Source organism: Gorilla gorilla, chromosome 18, assembly GCF_029281585.2.
Source record: "Gorilla gorilla gorilla isolate KB3781 chromosome 18, NHGRI_mGorGor1-v2.1_pri, whole genome shotgun sequence".
Taxonomy (NCBI): Eukaryota; Metazoa; Chordata; class Mammalia; order Primates; family Hominidae; genus Gorilla; species Gorilla gorilla.
This window is the reverse complement of record NC_073242.2, coordinates 25120033-25145927: the sequence shown is the minus strand read 5'-3', so window position 1 is coordinate 25145927 and position 25895 is coordinate 25120033. Positions and strand designations below refer to the sequence as shown.

At 39.9% G+C, this 25895-nt stretch overlaps 1 protein-coding gene across 1 annotated transcript in view; it reads right to left on the bottom strand.

Moving 5' to 3' along the window:
* The window catches only part of LOC101152139 (uncharacterized), a 269540-nt gene that overhangs the window by 35787 nt on the left and 207858 nt on the right, over nucleotides 1-25895 (bottom strand). Inside the window, exon 3 of the mRNA XM_063699796.1 lies at nucleotides 883-957. The gene's annotated coding sequence lies outside the window, so the exon portion shown is untranslated. The remainder of the gene's footprint in view (nucleotides 1-882; nucleotides 958-25895) is intronic.

Here is a 25895-nt window from a genome sequence, read left to right as displayed (position 1 = left end):
CTATCAAAAAGGGACATATTCAGCATGCAGAAAATCAGTAAGGACACAATTGAGCTCAACAGCACCATCAATGAACTGGATATAAATTGTATCTATAGACTACTTTATCCAACAACAGTAGAATACACATTCTTCCCAAGCTCACATGGAACATTCACCAAGATAGACCATATTCTGGAAAAAAACTAGAAATCAATAACAGAATAACTGGAAAATCTCAATATATGTGAAGATCAAACAAAACACTTCCAAATAACACACAGGTTAAAGAATAAATTTCAAGATAAATTTTTAAATATTTTGAAGAAAGTTAAAAGGAAAACACAACTTATTGAAATTTGTGAGATTCAGTGAAAGCAGTGCTTAACAGAAAAATTTATAGCATTGAATGCATATATTAGAAAAAATAATCAAAATTAATCTTCTAAGTTTATACCCAGAAAAAGAAGAGCAAACTAAATTCAGAGTAAACAGAGGAAAGAAATAAGTATTACAGCAGAAATCAATGAAATTGGAAACAAGAAATCAATAGAGAAAATCAACAAACCAAAAGCTGGTTCTTTACTAGCCAGGCTAAGTAAAAAAGGAAGAAGACATGAATTACTAATAGAAATGAAGGAGGAGACATCACTACAGATCCATGGACTTTAAAAAGATAATAAAGAAATTCTAAGAACACAAATTTGAAAATTTGGATGAAATAGACCAGTTCCTTGAAAGACATAATCTGCCAAAACTAACACAAGAAGAAATAGACAATCTGAATAGGCATATATATGTTAAAGAAATTGAATCAATAACTAATAACTTTCCTAAACAGAAGCAACAGGCCCAGAGGGATTCACTGATAAATTCTATCAAACATTTAGGAAATAAAGTTACCAATTCTCTACAATCTCTTTCAGAAGATAAAAGCAGCAGATGCTTCCCAACTCATTCTGTGAGACTGGAATCACCCTGAAACAAAAATCAAACAGATGTATTACAAGAAAAATAACTATATATGAAGATCTCTCATGAACATAGACGCAAAAATTTTCAGCAAAATATTAGCAAATTGAATCAAACAATGTATTAAAAGAATTATACACCACAACCAAGTGGGATTTATCCTAAGTATGCATGCCTAATTCAACATTCAAATATCAATTAATGTAATATATCACATCAATAGGCCAAAGAAGAAAAAATCACATGATGATATCAATAGATGCAAAAAAATCATTTGACAAAACCCAACACCCATTCATGATTAAAAAAAAAAACTTTCAGTAAATTTGAAATATATAGGATACTACAGTGGTGGATACATGTTCTAACCAATAGAAGGTACAAAACCAAAAGTGAACCCTAATGTAAACTATGGACAATGAGCGATAATAATGCATTAATGCAGGTTCATCAGTTGTAACAAATGTTACCACTCTAGTGGTATGCACCACTCTGAGGGGATTGATAATGGAGTAGGCTATACATGTATGGAAGCAGGAGTTATATGGGAAATCTCTGTATTTAAAAAAAAATTTTGCTGTGAACCTAAAACTGTTCTAAGATAAAAATGATTTTTAAAAAGTAAAATCTAAGCAAAAAAAGAAATTTTTTGTAAAAAAAGTCTTAAACCAAAAGCAGGATCCATCTGACTATAGGTCAGGTCACGTCAGTTGGCTACAAGGGGTCTCTGATGGGGACAGTTCTCAACCAAGTACTGTGAGGAAAGATGGCACAGAGAAGGAGAAAGAGAGATTGAGAGAGAATAGTTTTTGAAATTTTAAGCATAATCTATTAAAAAGTGCACAAATCATGAGTATACAGCTTCAAAAGTTTTCTCAAAGGGAATAAACCTTTGTAACCAGCACCAAGACTAAGAAACAGAACATGACCAGCACCCCAGAAGGCCCCTTTGTTCCTCCGATAGGTACCTCTATCCCGGCTTCCAACAACTTAGATGAGTTTCACCTGTTTTTAAGCTTTATATCAACAGGAACCAGACTGCACATTTTCTTTTATGCTTGGCTTTTAAAATTTCACTTCATGTTTGTGAGATTCAGCCATATTACCATATGTAGCTGTGGGTGCGAATTATCAGAATGGTGAAACCAAGGGTGAGAGAGCCTGCTGAACACACCAACTTGCTTCAACTAACCACCTATAGAAAAATCCTAGACATAGCTAGGAGGAATATCTGCCACAAAGGGACCACGACACAAGGAAGAACAGATCTTTGGAAAGAAGACACTGACAGTGAATGGAGAGAGAACACAGACACTGGGCTGAAGTGAGAGGAAGCTGGGAACCCTGCATGAGGCAATCATGCTCCAGGACTTGTTCCTGGGCCCTAACAACTGGGGAAGGGGTGAGTTGAGCAGGCGAGAAGCAACCCATTCTCACCATGGACCTCAGGAATTCTGGCTACAAGAGACCCCACGATTCCCATGGACACTTGAGCTGGCAGGGAGAGCTGCTTAAAGAGGTGGTAGGGATAGGATTCTAGCCTGTGTGGAGCCCAGAGGGTTTGGTGCAGGAATGTCTGCAGAGGAGCACAGCCAGGGATGTCCCTCCCTCAAGGCTCATCATACTGCTCTAGGAGACTCTAACCTTAGGGGAACTGTAAGACCTGAACAGAGTAGGGCAATCTTGTCCATGAGATGGGTCCAGTCTTACCTGGGCACCCTTCTGCCCGCTGGCCTCTCCCTGGGACTCATCCTCACCATGCCTGCTTGCAGTGCAGCCTCAGATGCCCAATCAAAGTGCTTCCCAGGGGCCCACATCATAGTTCCTGTGTTGGCAGACCATGCCTGACAATTGGAGAGCTCCAGCAGAGTGTCTCCCTCTGACATGCACCAGCCTACCCACAACCTCCCCCCATAGCAGCCTCTCCTGTACCACTTCACTGGTGTGCACTCACCTATGGCCACTCCACCATCACTTTGCTCGCACCTGTGTGCATAGGGAGACCTCACCCCTTCCCCATTGCTGCCTGCATGAGAGCACCCACACACCCCCACAACAGTGCTATTGTGCCACCATTGCTGGCATGAACACACCCGGGGAAACCAGCAGCCCCACCCTCTGCTCCATGCCACCACCACCACTGGCATGAACACATGCATGGAGGTCACCAGCCCCGTGCCTGCCAGCACCCCACCCTCACTTCAACAATGCCACACACATGAACATGCACACAAATTCCAGTGGCCCCACTCCCTCCTCCTCCATCCCTAGCACTGCCACCTCTGCTGCTGCTGTCAAGGTCCACACTGAGGCCAGCCGTCCCAGGCCCGCCAGTGCCCCACCCTAGCTGACAAGCATGCACCCTGCCACACAGCTGCTGTTGCTGACATGTGCAAACATGCACAGATACCACTGCCACTGCCTGATGAAGCACTTTAGCTGGCATTGCCCTTCAAAGTGTTGTAGCCAGCAGTCCGGGAACACTTCAGCCCCTCCAGGGCAATAGGTTGCCAACCTTGAGGGGCCAGAGAACAAAGCTGGAGGCCTGATACCAGCCCCCCAGAGTTAGAACACACAGCCCAGGAGTGCTGAGCTAAGCCTTGAACCCCAAAAAATGTACCAGAAACAAAACCAGTTGATTGACTCTACCTTATACCACAATCAAAACCCCAAGCACATCAAAGAAAATAAAGCAAAAAAAAAAAAAAAAAAAAACCCAAAGGACAGCAATTTCAATGATTGAAGGAATACACAGATGAGAAAGAACCAGCTCAAGAACTTTGGACATTCAAAAAGCCAGAATGTCCTTTTACCTCCAAATGACCACAGTAGTTCCCCAGCAATGGTTCTTAACCAGGCTAAAATGGCTGAAATAACAGAAATATAATTCAGAATATGGATAGGAATGAAGATCACTGACATTCAGGAGAAACTCAAAAACCCAATTCAAAGATTCTAAAGAACAAAATAAAATAATATAGGAGATAAAAGACAAACTGGCCATTTTAAGACATAACTAAACTGAGCTAACAGAGCTGAAAAACTCACTTCAAGAATTTCAGAATACAATTGCATTATTAACAACATAATCAATTAAGCTGACGAAAGCACCTCAGAGCTCAAAGACCACCTCCAAGAATATGGGATTATGTAAAGAGACTAAATCTATGACTCATTGGCATCCCTGAAAGATAAGGGAGAGAAAGCAAGAAACTTGGAAAACATATTTCAGGATATTGTCCATGAAAATATCCCCAACATTTCTAGAATGGCCAACATTCAAATTCAGGAAATGCAGAGAACCCCTATGAAATGCTGAATGAAAACAAAATCCCCAAGACATATAATCATCAGATTCTCCAAGGTAGAAACGAGAGAAAAAAATATTAACAGCAGGTAGAGAAAAGGGGAAGGTCACCTACAAAGGGAGCCCTATCAGGCTAACAGAGGACCTTTTGGCAGAAACCCTATATGCCAGAAAAGATCAGGGACCTATGTTCAGCATTCTTAAAGAAAAATACTTTCAACTAAGAATTTCATATCCACCCAGACTAAGCTTCATAAGCAAAGGAGAAATAAGATCCTTTTCAGACAGGCAAATACTAAGGGGTTTTGTTACCACCAGACCTGCTTTATAAGAGGTCTTGAAGGGGGTGCTAAACATGGAAAGGAAAGACCACTTCTAGCTACTACAAAAACGCATTTAAGTACATAGATCAGTGACACTATAAAGCAACCACATAAACAAGTCTGCATAATAATGAGCTAACAACATGATGACAAGAACAAACCTGCACATGTCAATACTAACCTTGAATCTAAATAGGCTAAATTCCCCCAATTAAAAGACACAGAGTGGCAAGTTGGATAAAGAAGCAAGACCCAACAGTATGCTGTCTTCAAGAGAACCATCTCACACACAATGACACCAATAGACTCGAAGTAAAGGAATGGAAAAAAATCTACTAAGCAAATCGAAAACCGAAAAAAAGCAGGGGTTGCTATTCTAATTTCAGACAAAAACAGGCTTTAAACCAACAAAGGTCAAAAAAGATAAAGAAGGACATTACATAATAATAAAGGGCTCAATTCAACAAGAAGACCTAACTATCAAAAATATATATGCACTCAGCACAGGAGCACCAACATTTATAAAGCAAGTTCTCTGAGACCTATGAAGAGACTTAGATAGCCACACAATAATAGTGGGAGACTTCAACACTCCCATTGACAGTATTAGACAGACGATTGAGGCAGAAAACTAACAAAGATATTCAGGACCTGAACTCAACACTGGACCAAATAGACCTGATAGACATCTACAGAACTCTACCCATTCTTCTCAACTGAATATGGCACATACTCTAAAAGCAACCACACTATTGGACATAAAACAATAAGCAAGTTCAAAAAAACTGAAATAATGCCAACTATGCTCTCAGGCCACAGCACAATAAAAATAAAAATAAATATTAAGAAAAACATTCAAAACCATATAATTACCTAGAAATTGGACGACCTGCTCTCAAATGACTTGGGTAAATAATGAAATTCAGGCAGAAATCAAGAAATTCTTTGACACTAATGAGAATAAAGATACAGCATACCAGAATCTCTGGGCCACAGCTAAAGCAGTGTTAAGAGGGAAATTTATACCACTAAACATCCACATCAAAAAGTTAGAAAAATCTCAAATTGACAACCTAATATCACATCTAGAGGAAATAGAGAAACAAGAGGAAACCAACCCCAAAGCTAGCAGAATACAAGAAATAAACAAAATGAAAGCTGACCTGAAGGAAACTGAGAGGCAAAAACAAACAAACAAATAAACATAAAAAGAGCAACAAATCCAGGAAATGGTTTTTTGAAAAAATTAATAAGATAGACCACTAGCTAGACTAATGAAGAAAAGAGAGAAGATCCAAATAAACACAATCAGAAATGATAAAGGGGAAATTATGACTGATCCCACAGATATTAAAAAAGAAACCCTCAGAGACTACTTTGAACACCTGTATGAACACAAACTAGAAAACCTAGAAGAAATTGACATATTCCTGGACACATACAACTTCTCAAGACTGAACCAGGAAGAAACTGAATTTCTGAATAGACCAATAATGAGTTCCACAGTGAAATCTGTAATAAAAAGCCTGCCAACCAAAAATGAAACCGAGGACCAGATGGATTCACAGCAGAATTCTACCAGATGTATAAAGAAGATGTTGTACTATTCCTACTGAAACTATTCCAAAAACTTGAGGAGGAGGGATTCCTCTCTGTCTCATTCTATGAGGCTGACATCATCCTGATACGAAAACCTGGCAGAGACACAAAATTAAAAGAAAGAAAGAAAGAAAACTTCAGATCCATATCCTTCATGAATATCAATGCAAAAATCCTCAACAAAATACTAGTAAATTGAATTCAGCAGCACATCAAAAAGCTAATCCACCATGATCAAGTAGGCTTTATCCCTGGGATGCAAGGTTAGTTCAAAATAGGCAAATCAATGTGACCATCACATAAACAGAACTAAAGACAAAAACCATATGATCATTTCAATTGATGCAGAAAAGGCTTTCAATAAAATTCAATATCCCTTCAAGTTAAAAACCCTCAATAAACTAGGCACTGAAGGAATAAAATCCAAAATAAGAGCAATCTATGACAAATCCATAGCCAACATCATACCGAACTGGTAAAAGCTGGAAGCATTTCCCTTAAAAACCAGAACAAGACAAGGATGCCTTCTATCAACATAGTACTAGAAGTCCTGGCCAGAGCAATCAGGCAAAAGAAAGAAATAAAAGGCATCCAAATAAGCAGAGAGGAAGTCAAACTACCCCTGTGTGCAGACGATGTAATTCTATTCCTGGAAAACCCCATAGCCTCTGCCCAAAAGCCCCTTGATCTAATAAGCAACTTCAGCAAAGCTTTAGAATACAAAATCAATGTATAAAAATCACTACCATTTCTGTACACCAATAACAGCCAAGCTGAGAGCCAAATCAAAAGCACAATCCCATTCACAATAGCCACAAAAAGAATCAAATACCTAGGAATATAGCTAATCAGGGTGGTGAAAGAGCTCTAGAGGGAGAACTACAAAATGCTGCTCAAATAGATTAGAGATGACACAAACAAATGAAAAAAGAATTCCATGTGCATGGATAGGATGAATCAATATGGTTAGAATGGCCATACTGCCTGCCTAAAGTAATTTATAGATTCAATGATATTTCTATCAAACTACCAATGACATTCTTCACAGAATTAGACAAAACTATTTTAAAATTTATATAGAGCTAAAAAAAGCCCAAATAGCCAAGGCAATCCTAAGCAAAAAGAACAAAGCTGGAGGCATTATGGAACCTGACTTCAAACTATACTACAACACTACAATGACCAAAACAGCAAGGAACTGGTAGAAAAACAGATGCATAGACCAATGCAACAGAATACAGAACCCAAAAATAATGCCACACACATCCATCTGATATTCAACAACGTCAAGAAAAACAAGCAATGGGGAAAGGACTCCCTATTCAATAAATAGTGCTGGGATAACTGGCTGGCCATGTGCAGAAAATTGAAACTGGACTCCTTCCTAACACCATAAAAAAATCAATTCAAGAGGGATTAAACACTTAAATGTAAAACCTAAAAATATAAAAACCCTGAAAGATAACCTAGGCAATATCATTCTGGACATAGGACCAGGCAAAGATTTCAGGTAAAGAGGCCAAAAGCAATTCAACAAAAACAAAAACTGACAAATGGGATCTAGTTAAACTAAAGAGCTTCTGCACAGGAAAAGAAGCTGTTGACAGAGCAAACAGACAACCTACAGAATGGGAGAAAATATTTGCAAACTATGCATCCAACAAAAATCTAATATCCAGAACCTACAAGGAACTTAAACAAATTTACAAGCAGGAAGCAAACAACCTCATTAACAAAGGGCAAAGTACATTAACAGAAAATTTTCTAAAGAAGACATACATAGCCAACAAGCACATGAAAAAAATGCTCAGTACCACTAATCATTAGAGAAATGCAAATCAAAACCACAATGAGATACTACTTCAAACCAGTGAGAGTGGCTACTATTAAAAAGTCAAAAATTAACAGATGTTGGTGAGGTTGCAGATAAAAGAAAACGCTTATACACTGCTGATGGCAATGTAAATTAGTTCTGCCATTGTGGAAAGAAATTTGGAGATTTCTCAAAGAACTTAAAATAGAATTGTCACTTGACCCAGCAATCTCATTGTTGGGCATATACCCAAAGGAATATAAATCATTCTACCATAAAGACATATGTGCTTATATGTTCATCACAGTACTATTCACAATAGCAAAGACATGGAATTTACCTAAATGCCCATTGATGGTGGACTGAATGAAGAAAATGTAGAACACATACACCACGGAATACTATACAGCCATAAAAAGAAAGAGATCATGTCCTTTGCAGGGACATGGATGAAGCTGGAAGCCATTATCCTAAGAGAACTAACACATGAACAAAAAACCAAATACTGCATGTTCCACTCATAAGTAGGAGCTAAAACATCAAGTACGTGTGGACACAAAGGGCCCACGTGAGGGTGAAGGTTGGGAGGAGGGTGAGGATCAAAAAACTAGTATCTGGTACTATGCTTCTTACTTGAGTGACAAAATAATCTGTACGCCAAACCCCTGAGACATGCAGGTTTCCCATGTAACAAACCTGCACACGTACCCCTGAACCTAAAATAAAAGTTAAAAAAAAAAATCCAAGATGAGAGAAATTAACTAGTGAGTGAATTACTCAATTTTCAAGCAGAATTTAGAAGAATTGTAAAGGAGCCAAGACTTTTGGAGTTCAAAAATAAAACTACAATTCCAGTCTGTCCCAGCAAAAGATTCTCAAAGAATGGGCCTTAGGGCAAGGATCAAGTCCAAGGAGGGACTGTAAGATCCCTTAGTAAGACATTAGAAAGATCTAAGGTGATGCATCATAGATCCTTTCAAATGTACAGTAATCTTTCAAGAATCTTAAGAAGATGTCTCAGAGATCTTTTCCATTAAACAATGGGACTTCTAAGAAATTGAAGGATGTTTTCCCACAGCAGTGTTACAGAAAGCCGAAAATAGCAAAGGTCTTATCTCAAACAGATGTGTTGGTGTATCTTTTGTCTAGTGGAGTACATTATAAGAATATTTGAAAAAGGGCTAAATAGAGATTATAGGAAAGTATATAGTCCTTGAAATTAAAGTCTCAATGATGAGTTAAAATAAAGATTAGAGAGATATGCTAGGCACCTTTACAATTCAGTAAATTTAAAACCTAGCTTTTCTTGGCCATTTGTGATACGATTTAATGTTGACAATAATATCAACAACATTCTTGCCTGAAGGTCAAGCAAAAGCTGAATAGAACATGCTTGGATAGATTAATGAATAGGTGGTCCACATGTCATCTTTGTGTTCACTTTTTAAAATTACTCAAAGAAATTGTTTGTTGTGTCTACTTCATGAGCTATATTCAGCCCAAATACCTGAGTCCACCATGCTCAGCCACATTCTGATCTCATAGGAGGTATCAGAACAGGGAGAAGGGTGCGGAGCAGAAACTGCCCATCTGCAAAGCTGGACTCTAGCTATTTATGCCTAGTGTTCCATTATTGGAACGCTAAGCTTGTGGGAGTTCTTTATATCTTACTACTCAAAGTCATCGCTAAGGTCTGATTTTTCGCAAAAAAAAAAAAAAAGAACCTCCGGCATAAATGAGTTAGAAGACTTGTGAAGATTCCCTTTGTCACAAGAATCTTCTCAGTCCAAAGCAGTGTCTCCTTTTTGTTTACTACCTGTGGCAGGAAAATAAAGTTGTTAGTTTTGCTTTAACAAACCCACAAGAGAAAAACCAAGCCCTTATGACCTGCAGAAGAGGAGAAAGGGAAGAACTTAATCTGCACCTCCTTAGCAATCAGGTCACAAACAGCGTTAGCTACTGCCACTGTGTTTCACCCATGCTAGTCATTTCAGAGTTGGCAGCGACTAAAGGGCCAGGAATCCGAGGCATCTTCACATTCCAGCCCTTCTCTCACTACCTTATATAAAGTTGCTGGGACAATGTGGGTAGATCTGGACAGGAATAGGATAGCTGCAAGGAGGGAGTAGGATGGAAAGGGACATTTGAGGCCACTCAAGTAACAAGACTGGAGGTGGAGAGCCTGCTGAGGAGCCCATTAGTTCCAGCAGTATTTTTACCAATCCCATTGCCTGTATCAAGCCTGCCTCCCCAGGAGAGCAACACAGATGAGCATCTGGCTGGCTACTGTGAACACAGGCAAGAGTCCTGGGAATCTGGGAGGACTTGGAACTGGAAAATTCAATAGATAATGATGATCACTATGAACTATGCATGCCTGCTAAGGAGTGACAGTTCCCTGAAACCTAAACACCTTGTCATTTGAACACCTGAGACACAGGACATTGTGAACCCTATAGGCAGTGTTGCTGAATATAAAAATTCTACATTTCAGACATTCAGGGGAACCCAACCAACACAAAATACATCAATGCAGACACACGCACAGTTTGATTCAATAGGAAAGCTTTCTACAGGTACTGCAGAGTTAAGTAACACAGCAACAGTAACAGAGCAGGGAATACAGAAACCAACGCAGGACACAGAGAAACTTTTAGTCAAGATGCTAAATGACTCGGAATAAATGGAAGAAAGGAAAGTGGAGATGAGAGCGGGAAAAGAAGGAACGGAAAACCTAAGACAGGAAGAAAACAGAGGATGAAAGAAAGGAAGAAAGGGCCAGGAGTGATGGCTCACGCCTGTAATCCAGCCTAGCCAACATGGCGAAACCCCATCTCTACTAAAAACACAAAAATTAGCCTGGCATGGTGGCGGGCGCCTGTAATCCCAGCTACTCAGGAGGATGAGGCAGGAGAATCACATGAGCCCAGGAGGCGGAGGTTGCAGTGAGCCGAGATAGTGCCACTGCACTCCAGCCTGGGTGACAGAGCAAGACTCCGTCTCAAAAAAAGAAAGAAAGAGAGAGAGGGGGAAAAGAAAAGAAACAGAAAGAAAGAAAGAAAGAAAGAAAGAAAGAAAGAAAGAAAGAAAGAAAGAAAGAAAGAAAGAAAGAAAGAAAGAAAGTTAGTTTATGATGGAGAAATAATATAAATAAGAAATCTTCTAGTTTCCAAAACTGTAGTTTGTATCATGTAGTATTATAATTATTTGTTTACATCTCTGATTTTGCTTTAAATTCAAGACAGGAAAACTGGATCACTACTGTAACTTTCACAGCATTAGCAAGGTGCTTGGAGTAGATGTTTAATAAAGATGAATGTAGAGAAGAAAAGGAATCCAGCCAAAGGAGCTTACGGCTTGCGGTCCTTTTATTTATTTATTTATTTATTTTCAATAGCTTTAGGGGGTACAAGTGGTTTTGCATTACATGATTAAATCATATAGGGGTGAAGTCTGGGCTTCTCATGCACCCATGATCTAAACAGTGTACATTGTACCCAGTAGGTAATTTTTCATTCCTCACCCCCACCCACCCTTCCCTTTCTGAGTTTCCAGTGTCCATTATATTATATCACTCTGTTTGCCTTTGTGTATCCATAGTTTAGCTCCCATTGATCAGTGAGAACATGTGGTATGTGGTTTTCCATTCCTGAGTTACTTCACTAGGATAAGGGCCTCCAGTTTTATCCAAGTTTCGCAAAAGACGTTATTCCATTCATTTTGATGGCTGAGTAGCGTTTCATAGTATACATATATGTGTGTGTGTGTGTGTATATATATGTATGTGGAATCTATAGATTCTATATACTATGGAATACACGTACTGTGAAATATATATATACACACTATGGAATTATATATATATGCCACATTTTCTTTATCCACTCATCAGTTGATGGGCACTGAGGTTGATTCCATATTTCTGCAGTCTTAAATGCAGCATTTCACTGAGCTTTTCCCTTAGATTTCAGTCTTTCTTCTCTATTTCTTTGTTGTTATTGTTTTTGTTTGATTGCTTGTTTGTTTGAAACAGGGTATTGGTTTGTCTCCCAGGATGGCGTGCAGTGATGCAATCATAGCTCACTGCAATCATAGCTCACTGCAGCCTCAATCTCTCAGACATAACTGATCCTCCCGCTTCAGCCTCCCATGTAGCCGGGACCACAGGCATGTGTCACCACGCCTGGCTAATTCTTCTTGACTTTTAGTAGAGACAAGGTCTCACTGTGTTACCCAGGCTGGTCTCAAATTCCTGAGGTCAAGCAATATTCCCACCTTGGCCTCCCAAACTGCTGAGATTACAGGTGGTGAGCCACTGCTCCTGGCCACTTCTCTATTTCAATTTGTCCTATGTCTCCCTCCCCCACCCCCACTCTCTTTTTCTCTCTGTATCTCTCTCTCACACCAGAGTTAAGAACCTAGGAGGCATCCATAATTCCTCTCTCTTCTTTCCCTCAATTCTCCATCACCATCGTGCTGACTTTTACCTCCAAATGTTCTTGCATCCATTACCTCCTTCCAATCCTTGGCACCTCTTCCCTAAATCATCATATGACAGGTTCATAATGCTATCTTCCTCTTTGGCTGCCTCTTGTGATTACTGCCAGAATAGAAAATAAATTACCATCAAGTTTTTGCTTGACATTCTACAGTGGCTCCCTATCACCTACAGGCCTAAGTTCAAGGCCAAGTATGGCCTGGGTTGTGGACACTGCAAGGGCACACTCCATAGCCCTTTGAGTCTCCTCTACTATTTCTGGGTACCTATTCCCCCAACCCCAGCTTCTGTGTGTTTTGCTTCTAAGGGCCCACACCTTAGATTCTCTTGGGAGGGCTGCACCTACATGAATTGACCACCTTTGCTCACAGGTACAAAGAGTCAGAAGTGTCAGGGCGGCCTACAACCAATGAGTGACTGATACCAAGGTGTTAAAGCCTAGCTCCCTTGGCTCAAATAAGGACAAACTCTGAGGTATAACTTACATTCCAGAGCTCCCCAGCAGCACCAGATTAATGCTGAGACTTTGCCTAAAGTCACACCATTACTTGGCATATTATTTATCTATTGTTGCATAACACATTTTCCCCAAAAAATTAATGTCTGAAAGAAACAAACATATATTATCTTGCATAGTATCTGAAGGCCAGGAATCTGGAAGCAGCTTAGCTGTGGTCAGGGTCACTCATGAGGTTGCAGTCAAGTTGTCAACTGGGGCTGCAGTCATCTGATGGGAATAGAGGATCTGCTTCCAAGATCACCTCACGTGGCTGCTGGCAAGAGGCTCCAGTTCCTTGCCAGATGGGCCTCTCTATAGGGCTGCTGTCTTTTCCCAAAGCAAATGATCCAAGAGAAGGAGAGAGCTAGGAAATGAGCAAGACAGCACCCAAAACAGAACCTAACCTCAGAGGTGACATGCAACCACTTCTGCTATATGCTGTTGGCCACACAGGTCAGTCCCGGTACAACGTGCAAGGGGGATTACAAAAAAGGCAGGAAGTGAGGACTGCTGAGGACCGTCTTGGATGCTGGAGACCACACTTCTTCCCCTTCTCTATCCTGCTCCTCACATTCTCTTATCAGGTTTTCCTAGGAGCACTTTTTTTTTTTTTTGAGACAGAGTCTTGCTCTGTTGCCAGGCTGGAGTGCCATGGTGCGATCTCAGCTCACTGCAACTTCCCCCTCCCAGGTTCAAGTGATTCTCCTGCCTCAGCCTCCCAAGTAGCAGGGATTACAGGTGTAAGCCACCATGCCCAGCTAATTTCTGTATTTTTCTGAGATCAGGCACATTCAGGATAGTATGGCTGTAGAATAATTTTTGTATTTTTAGTAGAGACGGCATTTCACCATGTTGGCCAGTCTGGTCTCAAACTCCTGACCTCAGGTATACCTGCCCACCTCGGCCTTTCAAAGTGCTGTGATGCAAGGTATGAGCCACCATGCCTGGCAGGTTTTCCTAGGAGAACTTCTCAATGAATCACTTGTATCTGAATCCTAGTCTCAGGGACTGCTTCTGGGGGAACTCAACCTAAGACAGACTGCAAAGTCCTTCAAGACATGGCCCTTGCCTAATTCTCCAGTTTCATCTCTTGCCAGCAACATGTGCCTCACCCTTGATGTGCCAGCAACATTGAAATGACACTTGAAATCATCTGCACAAAGCATGTAATCTTTCTATGCCTTTACTCAGAGGGCAGAAAAAGAGTCTTAATCATCTTTTTATCTCTGTCACTAGCTACCATTAGACATTTGTTGAATGAATGAATGAATGAATGTGAACATCCTAAAGTCTTCACTGTCACTGCGAACATCCTTAAATGGCCACTGCACAGGGGTGAGTGGAGAAAAGGACACGTGGCTTTGTTCTTTCACCTGGAGCAAGTTTGAGAACTTCACCATGCCCTCTAAACTCTGGGAAAGGAAAATAAGGGAATCCATGCATTCATTCAACAAATATTTACTGAAAGCTCACTGTATAACTGGCATTTTCCTGAGCATTGGAGAAGCAGCAATGAAACAAATAAATTCAAAATCTACTTTCAAGGGCTTATATTCTAGTGCAGGAAAATGGTGACAGCTAAAAGATATTGAGTGTCATATGTCCCAAGCACTGTCCTAGGGGCATGTGTGTGTATGTGTGCACATATACACATAGAGAGATTACCTCATTTAATACTTATATAATCCTATGAGATAGGTGTTATTATTATTCTTTTGAAAATAAGGAGACTAATGCACAGACAATAAATAGTGGGCCTGGAATTTGAACCCAGTTTGTAGCATTCTAGAGCCCATATTCTTGTCTACTCTACTCAACAAATAGAAGCGCACTAAAAACTGCATTGATGTGGCAACACCAACAACAAACTTGTTCGTTTATCTGGATTTTCTTACCCATACAATGTGTTTTATTTTAAAACTCTGAAAAGGGGAAATAAGAAACTGCTGATGCCTAGTGTAACTAGAATAAAAACAGCCGCTTTGGGCCAGGCATGGTGGCTCATGCCTGTAATCCCAGCACCTTGGGAGGCCAAGGTAGGCAGATCACTTGACGTCAGGAGTTCAAGACCAGGCTGGCCAACATAGCAAAGCCCCGTCCCTACCAAAAACACAAAAAATTAACCAGATGTGGTAGTAAGTGCCTGTAATCCCAGCTAGTCGGGAGGCTGAGGCACGAGAATTACCTGAGCCTGGGAGGCGGAGGTTGCTGTGAGCTGAGATCACACCACTGCATTCCAGCCTGGGTGACAGAGTGAGACTCTGTCTACCAAAACAAACAAACAAACAAAACAAAAAAGCAGCCACTTTGAGCCAGAATAGGCCTAAAAGGCAATACAGTGCAGAGATAACAATTTAAATAGAAGTCGGGAGTTAGGGCTGAGCTAGAACTGGTAGTGTGGTACTGTCTGTTTCCTCTTCTCCATGATAAGGAAGCTAGATGAATGTAGCTCTAAGATCCTTTCTTCTATTTCTTCGATAGCAACCTTAATGGGCTGGCTCTTAAGATTTCAATGCCTTAATGAAATGTAGCCTTGGATTATATTCATCAGCCTACATATGCCATCTCCCCTGCTAGACCATAAGCCCTGTAGTAAGTGAATGCTCTTTTACACACCACTATACGCCATATACACCATGCCATCTGGGGCATATCTTACCATAGAGAATGGGCCTCTATATTCGAAGACCACCCTTGAAAAGGCTCCTTCAAGGTCACAGAAGGAATGAATAAAAGAGTCAACATTTAGATGCAAGCCTGTCCCATTTCAAAGCAGGTGCTTTCAGCTCACACCTAATGACTCAAGAAGGAGCAGTTGCTTAAATAGTATTCCTGCTGGGTCAGCATGTTGTTTCATAAAGCCTATTTCAAATATTTTTCTCTCAACCACGCACACTCACTCACAAGTTCAACACTGACTTTTCTAAATCCCCCAGATGGTATCTGTCACCTTGAAATTGGGCCTTTTATGAGCAAGGTAGATCCTGGTCTGATTCTTGATTCTCAGCTCAGAAGAACTGTAGGGATATACTTCAGAAGAGATAAAAAACAAGATTTTACGAATATTGATATTTTTATTTCTTTAGATGCATGGGAATTCATTGCATTGTACCTCACATGCCTTTACATCTTAATTGTTAAATAATTTTTTTAAAGGGAGGCATTGTTTTTCCCCTGAAATATTCTAGTTTCTTGGAAAATTTATATAGTTTCAATTTCTTTCTTTCTTTCTTTCTTTCTTTCTTTCTTTCTTTCTTTCTTTTTTTTTGTCAGAGTCTCAGTCTGTCACCCAGGCTGGAGTGCAGTGGCGCAATCTCAGCTCACTGCAACCTCTGCCTCCTGGGTTCAAGCGATTCTCCTGCCTCAGCCTCCTGAGTAGCTGGGATTACAGGCGCACACCACCACACGCAGATAATTTTTGCTTTTTTTTTTTTTTTTTTAGTGGAGATGGGGTTTCACCATGTTGGTCAGGCTGGTCTTGAATTCTTGACCTTGTGATCTGCCCACCTCGGCCTCCCAAAGTGCTGGGATTACAGGTGTGAGCACCGAGCCTGGACTCTAGTTTCAATTTCTTAGTAATACCCTAGTTCCCCACAAGTCTTTGAGGGTTGAGGTCCTAGCAGAAAACACATATCACACTTAGAAGGGGTTACTGAAGAGAGTTTAATAAAGGGGCTACTGAAAAAGGTGTGGGTAGCTATTTGGGAGGCTGAGGGCAAGAGGATTGCTTGAGGCCAAGACGAGTTTCAGATCAGCCTGGGCAACACAGCAAGACCCACAGTTTCTACACACACTTTTTTTTTTTTTTAATTAGCAGGGTGTGGTTGTGTGCACCTATAGTCCTAGCTACTTGGTAGAATGGCAGGGGAAGATCCCTTGAACTCAGGAGTTTGGGGTTGCAGGGATCTATGATCATGCCACTGCACCCCAGCCTGAGTGACACAGCATGACCCTGTCTCTAAAATGAAAACAAAATTAAAAGGGCTGGGCAGGATAAGGGAAATCAGCATGGGTACGGTGCAGCACCTCAAGACTAACAACATGAGAGCCATTACTGCCCCTAGGTCAGAAGGTGCAAGAGTGGGGAGCACTTAGGGAAACCTGGTGAGAGTGGTGGAGAGGCCTAGCAGAGAGGCATGTGGCCTCTATTCAGGAATGTGACTCCTGCAGCCTGACTGTGGAGCGAGGGCTGAATTTCATTCTCATCTCACCTTCCCAGCTCCTGCTGGTGCATCCCATTGGCCTGACACAACCAGGAGCTGAAGGAGAGGTAGCCTGGGTGATATGGTGTGGCTGTGTCCCCACCCATATCTGACCTTGAATTGTAATAATCCCTACGTGCCAAAGGCAGGGCCAGGTGGAGATAATTGAATCATGGAGGTGGTTTTCCCCAATACTTTTCTCATGGTAGTGAATAAGTCTCACGAGATCTGATGGTTTTATAAAGAGGGCTTCCCCTGAACAAGCTCTTTTGCCTGCAGCCATGTAAGACGCGACTTTGCTCCTCCTTTGTCTTCCACCACGGTTGTGAGGCCTCCCCAGCCATATGGACCTGTGAGTCAATTAAACCTCTTTCCTTTATAAATTACCCAGTCTCAAGTATGTCTTTATTAGCAGCGTGAGAACAGACTAATACACTGGGTAATGCGACCTCCCAGGCGAGCCTCCCAGAGCACAGAGCAGCTGGAGAAGAGTGGAGCATGGGTCTGGAGAGGCCAAGTGAATCTCCTGCTCAGAAGCCAGAGAGCTGAGGTCGTATGACAACAGCCACCTTCTTCAGCAGTCAGATGTCAGAAAGGGGATGGTAGAGGCTGACATGTAGCACACGGCATATCTAGCATTCCCAAAGTGAACAAGCATCCATTTGGCTAAAACAGGAAATCTCTTCAATAGTTGTATATTCATTTTGCTTCTCATAAAGAAGAAAAGTCAATCGACAAAATATAGAGGAGAAAGAAGTAGATCAAGTGCTATAATTAGGAGGCATAGCATAACCATAACATTCATTCATTGAATATATGAAAATTCAAATATGTTGCAGGAGTGGCAGAAAGGGAAAAAAGAACATGTTTAAGCAGCAGTACAGGAAATCCTGCCCACCATGCACTCCACAAGCTTATATATGAAAGTGAGCATGAGGTCGATGACATTAATTCACTGTTCCCACCAATCTCAGCTCCCTTGAGCCTCTCACAGTGCAAGCATTTGCAACACCAAGTGTGATTCTAGTGTGTGTAGATGCGGTCATGTAGGTACTCTTGATTACATAGTTTAGATTACTATATATGTTAATATTTATGCCTCTGTGCAGGTCTGTTCATAGAAAAATCATGTGTACTATTCTTTAAAAAGCAATTTAAGAAATTTTCAAGGCTTTTTTATGCTTCAGAGCTGTAATTAACACTTTTTGTAATCATAAAACCCATGGAAAAAATTTTTGAGACTCAACTACCTATTTGTATATACTGTTTTCTGTTCACTGACTTTAAAACCTCACGCCTGCATAAACTATCACTCTACTGTAATCTCTTAACAACAAGGTAGAAATTAGAAAAGGAGTCTACAGAGAGTCCGTTGTGGAAATGGGGAGAGAATCAAAGATTTCTCAGTAGAATAATGAATAAATTCCTCAGAAAAATCTATTAAGTTTTGTTTCCATATATAACAATTTTTAGATGCTTAATAACACCCTTGGGTCACAAATAAGTGGTTCTTAATTAGACAAAGAAATAAAAATCTAGATGATTATTTGCCATTCACTCATAAGAATCAAGGAAAGGACTTTAATGCAGGATTGGTTTGAGCCCATCAGGAACCCTCTTGGAGTTAACTGGGGAACTCTGATCTCAAAGTCAGCATAGACTAAGTTGTGTCATAATAACAAATAATTCCCACACTTCAGAAGCTTAAACAATAGGAGCATACTTCTCACTCACGCAGCAAGGGGAAAAAGGTGGCTCTGTTGTCCACCATCATTGTCCTCTCTCTAGGACTCAGGCTGATGGAGCCCCCACACTATCAAACATTGTCCATCATGGTGGTGGAAAGGGGACTCTTACACTAGTAATCTAATGCCTTAATTAGGAGCAACACAAGACTCTACACCTCACAGCTCATTGGCCAGAACTGGCCACATGGCTCCAACCCAAGAGGGCCAAGAACAGCCATCCTACCATGCACCTAGAAGACTGCAGAACCAGAAACAGTCAGTGTGCAGCATTGCTGGCTACTGTATCAATACAATGTCCTTTCCCATGTCCAGGGAACACAGACTGGGACCTGGGAATATGAGCAGAGTGGAAGATGGGGATCATCAGACTACTTGGTCAGCAAATCCAGAGAGATTTCAGCAATTAGGCCTGAACCTGCACCCATGTGGTCAGGAGAGTACCTTTTAGAACAGTAGTGCTCAATCTTTTTGGCACCAGGGACTGGTTTCATGGAAGACAATTTTTCCATGGATGGGTGGGAAGAAGGGGGTATGGTTTCAGGACGAAACTGTTCCACCTCAGATCATCAGGCATTAGACTCTCATAAGGAGCATGCAACCTAGATCCCTCACACACGCAGTTCACAATAGGGTTCTCGCTCCTTTGAGAATCTAATGCCGCCACTAATCTGACAGGGGGCAGAGCCTAGGTGATAATGTGAGTGATGAGGAGTGGCTGTAAATACAGATGAAGCATCTTTCACTCACCAGCCACTCACCTCCCACAGTGTGGCCTGGTTCCTAACAGGCCATGGACTGGTACCAGTCCTCGGCAAGGGGATTGGGGACCCCTGTTTTAGAAGCCTGGGAATGTGGAAGTGTGGTCAAAGATGCCACTTGGCAGCATTTCAGTGTTTTAGAGCTATCATTAAGAAACATTTCAGATCATGATATCTTTTGAAAAAAGTTTTTGGAGAATGGACCACCAATGTGTATTCACATATCTGTAAATTCCATACATGTACTACTATGCTAATACATTATGTATATTACTAAACATACAAAAACAGACATTGAAAATATGAGAAAAATAAGGCCAGGAGTGGTGGTTTACACGTAATCTTAGCATTTTGGGAGGCTGAGGCAGGTGGATCACCTGAGGTCAGGAGTCGGAGACCAGCCTGACCAATATGGTGAAACCCTGTCTCTACTAAAAAAAAAAAAAAAAAAAAAATACAAAAATTAGCCTGGTATGGTGGCACGCACCTGTAGTTCCAGCTACTCAGGAGACTAAAGCAGGAGAATTGCTTGAATCTGGGAGGCAGACGTTGCAGTGAGCTGAGATCACACCACTGCACTCCAGCCTGGAAGACAGAGCAAGACTCCGTCTCAAAAAATAAAAATTAAAAAAAAAAGATAAGATGAGAGAAATACATGTATGCTCTAATATGCTTCCCGTTCAATATCACACCTTCCCTGGGATGTCTGCACCCTGTTTTGGAGAACTTCTCCCTTAAATGACCATAAGGTTTAAGTCTCATTCTTAGGAACAAGAGATCAATCAAAAAGGGATATGTATTTATTTTTAAATGTCCATGTTTCTAGGAGTATATATTATGTACCTATTCAACTTAAAAACATAAAACATTCATTTTAGAAACATTTCAATATATTCTTCTGACCAAGAGCACATAAAATTATCTGTAATCCCAGATATAACCCCAAAATTATAAGTGTTAGTATCTTGGTACATTCCCTTTTTCTCTGCACAGCTATCCATATAGGTAAGTATCTTTAAAAAGAAATTATAATGAACACACTGTTTTATAATCTACTTTTCCCACAGAACACATTGTGAACAATATATTACATATTCTTCTACACGATTTTTGTAAGTTTTATCATTTTCCTTATTTCAGTGGTAATATATGTTCATTGTAAGATCTTATTAAATGTGTACAAGCAAAGAGAAAAAATAAAAATTACCCACTTTCCATTACCCAGATATAGCCACTTTTAATATTTTGCTGTTAATGTTTTTTTTGTCCAATTTCTTTTCAATGCACTCACAGTCTTCCGTTAATGGGACCACATTGTTCATACTCCTCTGAAACCTGTGTTATCATTTTATACGTATTGTGAACACCTTTCCTTGTCATACAATGCTCTTCTACAACAGCATTTGAGTAACTCTATATGACAGTGCTTCCAAAACTGATGATCTCTAAATATTACTATAAAACATTCTAATAGGCACATTGAGAAAAATATGTTTCATTGTAAAATAAGTTAGGAAAATGCTGCCCGTTTGAACCATTATCATGCGCATTAGCTATTAAAGTCTGAAAACCCTACAACTAAAAAAAATTGACTTTGTTTAACATGGGTTTTCTCAAATTTATTTGAGCACAATTTACTTTTTTGAGGCACTTCAAACAACATACTGCAGAGGCATGTTAATTACTGTATATTCGAGTCCTGTCTTCTTTAACATAAGTTGTCATAATTTTTACCTACAAATATCAGCATTGTAATGAGTATTTTTGTCTCTGTCTTACACCCTTCATATATAATTATTATTTTACCTTAAGTTCTGGATACATGTGCAGAACGTGCAGGTTTGTTACATAGGTATACATGTGCCATGATGGTTTGCTACACCTATCAACCCGTCATCTAGGTTTTAAGCCCCACATGCATTAGGTGTTTGTCCTAATGCATGCGGAGCTAATGCTAATGCTAATGCTCTCCCTAATGCATGCGGGGCTAATGTCCTAATGCTCTCCCTCCCCTTCCCCGCAATCTGCCAACAGGCCCCCATGTGTGATGTTCCCCTCCCTATGTCCATGTGTTCTCATTGATCAACTCCCACTTATGAGTGAGAACATGTGGTGTTTGGTTTTCTGTTCCTGTGTTTAGTTTGCTGAGAATGATGGTTTCCAGCTTCATCCATGTCCCTACAAAGGACATGAACTCATTCTTTTTTATGGCTGCATAGTATTCTATATACCCTTCATGTATTCTAAGATAAATTTAATAAAGCAGAATTGTCAGCTGAAAGATGAATGTAGATTTTGAAGGTTTCTCTCCTAACAAATTGCTTTCCAGAAATGTTAAACTTATTTATACTTCTCCTGGGAGGACATAAGAGTACTCATTTTCACACAACCATGCCAGCACTTGGTATTATTATTCTAACAATAAGTAAACACATAAATGACAGGTCTTCCTATTTCAAAAGCAATTAATGTTTGTTGTCTAAAAATTTAAAGTTAATATATGAAAAAAACAGAAAAATAATACATAATTCCACAACTCAAATATAACAACTACCTACATGGGAGGCAGTATATGATCATGGATGTTTTGTTATTTTTGAGAACATGTAATTATGCAAATTCTATATCATGCCATTTTACACTTAATGTTATCTAATTGTTTCAGTTTGCTGTGTGTGTGTGTGTGTGTTTTGTTTTTTTTTTGAGACAGACTCTCGCTCTGTCGCCCAGGCTGGAGAGCAGTGGTGCAATCTCGGCTCACTGCAACCTCTGCCTCCAGGGTTCAAGAAATTCTCCTGCCTCAGCCTTCTGAGTAGCTAGGATTACATGTGTGCACCACCACGTCTGGCTAATTTTTGTGTTTTTAATAGAAATAGGGTTTCACCATATTGGCCAGGCTGGTCTCTAACTCCTGACCTCAAGTGATCTGCCTGCCTTGGCCCCCCAAAGTGCTGGGATTACAGGTGTGAGCCACTGTGCCCGGCCTGCATTTCTTTTAATTATAGCAAAGACTGAGCAGTTTTTCATGTTTATTATCTCAGTGTTTTTTTAAGGCAATTGTTTATGTATGTCTTATGCTCATTTTTCTGTTGAAGTCTTTGTATTTTTCTTGTAGTTTTGAGGATGCTTTCTATATATTGAGGAACTTAACTATTTTTCATGTATGATGCAAATATTTTCCCAAATTACTGTTTTTTCGATTTTGCTTATGTGATTTTTTTAAATACCAAATTTCTGATTGTTATGTAGCTAGATCTGCACAAGTTTTGTTTTTTTTCTTTTGGTGTTGGTCTTTCAAGTAGGGATTAGAAATTCCTCCTATATTTCAAGATTATATTATTTTCTTCCGGTGTTGGTAGTTTTCTAAAAATATTTACATCTCCAATCCAGCAGAAGAAACAGAAAGCAGGTGCCATACCCAGGAAGACGGGGTCCCTGCATGCTATTTCATTTATATTTAAGCCTTCCCCATATGTTTTAACCTATCAGGCTGTGTGCAAACATCCCTCAGATCCTCATCTGTAAAATTCTATATCATGCCATTTTACACTTAACGTTATCTAATTGCTTCAGTTTGCTGTGTTTTGTTTTGTTTTTTTTTTTAAGACAGACTCTCTCTCTGTCACCCAGGCTGGAGAGCAGTCTTCTTTCCCTTTTGTGGTCACCACAAATTTAAAAGTATACCATGTCTTGGCAGGGTGTGTTGACTCATGCCTGTAATCCCAGCATTTTGGAAGGCCAAGGCGGGTGGATCACTTGAGGTCAGGAGTTTGAGAAAAGCCTGGCCAACATGGTGAAACCCTGTCTGTACTAAAAATACAAAAATTAGCCAGGGGTGGTGGGAGGCACCTGTAATCCCAGCTACTTGGGAGGCTGAGGCAGGAGGTGGAGGTTGCAGTGAGCAGAGATGTTGCCACCGCACTCCAGCCTGGGTAACAGAGTGAGAGACCATCTCAAAGAAACAAACAAACAAAAAGTACACCGTGTCTTCCTCTTTGTCATGTTTGCATCCAAATTCCAGTAGCATGCTGATTGTGGCATGTTCTTTTTGCCAGCAAGTTCTGTCCCTCTAACTCTATTGATTCAAACTTTTATTTTTAATGACAAAATAGCCCCACCCCCAAAGGCTTTATATCATAGGCTTCATGATACTTCACTAGGTTTGTCCCATTGCAATTTAACTTACTGAAATTCTTCAAAGTTTTTTAACCTATGCATGTCCTCGTTTTCTGGTTTCCAATATGAATAGGGTTTTTCATTTTTAAAAAATGAACATTTCAATAGCACATCCAAATATACTATGGCATACTATTTTGGAAAAGGGGAGATTAGGCGTGACTAGTTGCTAAGGATGCCATGGCAATGTACTACAGACAGAGTGGCTTAAGGATCAGAAATTTATTTGCTCACTGTTTTGGAGACTAGAAGCCAGAGATCAAAGTGTTGGCAGGGTTGGTTTCTTCTGAGGCCACTCTCTGTGGCTTGTAGATGGCCTTCTTTTCCCTTTGTCTTCATGTGGTCTTTCCCGCTGTGTGTGTCTGTGTCCAAATTTCCTCTTTTTATAGGGACATAAATCGTATTGGATTGGGGCCCACCCTGAAGACCTCATCTTAACTTCATTACCTCTTCAATGACCTTATCTCTGCATCAACTCACATTCTGAGGTACTGGGTTAAGACTTCAACATTATGAATTGGTTGGAAACAGAGGACACAATTTGGCTCACAACAGATGTCTTGGCTGAAATTACTAGCTTGGATCAGATGGCTTCAGAGACTGTGTGAAATGGGAATGACTTGAGTACACTGAAATGAACTTGAGAAAAAACCAATAAAGAAGAAGTTCAAGGAAAGAGTGGGATGTTCCTGGTGGAAGGAGGTGGTAGCAAATGAGATTTAGAGTACAGATCAAGAAATTAACCATGTGACAAAAGAGGGAAAGGAAAAAAGTTTGAAACAGGATATAGAATCTTTTGTATCCTTTTATGGCAGGAAGTCAGGAAATTTCTTGCTTGATGGCTCCTATTTTCTCTGCAAATTGGGAGGCAAGAACGTCAGCTCAAAGTGATGAGGAAGAATTAAAGAGATTAGAAATAGTCTGGAATAACTGCCATGGAGAATGAATGAGAGACGTATAAAGATTGCTACATCACAGAAATGGTCCTGAGAAAACCAGTAGGAAAAATACTTGATAGTCCCATATAAATGTTTTTTTAAATTCCTGATAGATGAAAGAGTTACATGTTTTGTAAACATATACAAAAATGTAAATATGTATACATAAGAAAAGTCATCTGACCTTGGGAAAGAGATCTTTCTAAGCATAATTATATTTTTAAGAAAACAAGGAAAAAATTAACGAATTTGACTACATAAAAATAAATATGTAATATCACTACTGGTCAAAAAATCACCAAAATACTAATGAGAAACATTTTTCATCTATAAAATTATAAAAATTAAAGAATGATAACATCTAGTGTTTGCAAGGATATGATCAAATGTGGGTTGCCACAGCAATTGAGAATATAAAAGCTTATATCACATTTCTAGATCCCAACTTGGCAATATCTATCAAGAACGTCTAAAGACCATTTGACTTAGTCCTTCTATTTCTAGAAAACTAAACTAAAGAAATAATCAGAAGTATGCACAGAGATTATCGTGTAAGAATATTCACTGGTAAATCATTTGTAATATCAAAAAAATTGGCAAAAATTCCTACTTTTTAATGTACAATTTGCAATTGGTTAAATAAATTTTGATGCTTCACACTATGGAATACTATTAGCTAATAAAAATCATCTTGTAAAATAAAAATTAATGGCATGGAAAAATGCTTGCAATGTAATGTTGGGCTAGCAATGAATGTGGGGTTGTACCCAGGAAAGATACAAAGTGCTACATGCCTTAAATGAGAGGACCTGGGCCAGTTCAGAAGCCAGGATGGAGGAAACAGTGTAATAAAAGGAAATGGTTTGGAATTCTGGAGCCTCAGTCTGCTACAATCTCTGCGCACATAAAGGGTCAAGGAATAAAAGAAACAAACACAGGGAACTTTAGTGATTATGTCTTAAACACTCTACCATCTTTTGAAAATCCTTCCTATGTTCAGGGAATTTTCCGCATTATAAACATTTCCTTCCCAATCCAGAAGCCCGGAACTAACTTTCCCAGCCTCCCTTGCAACTATGGCAC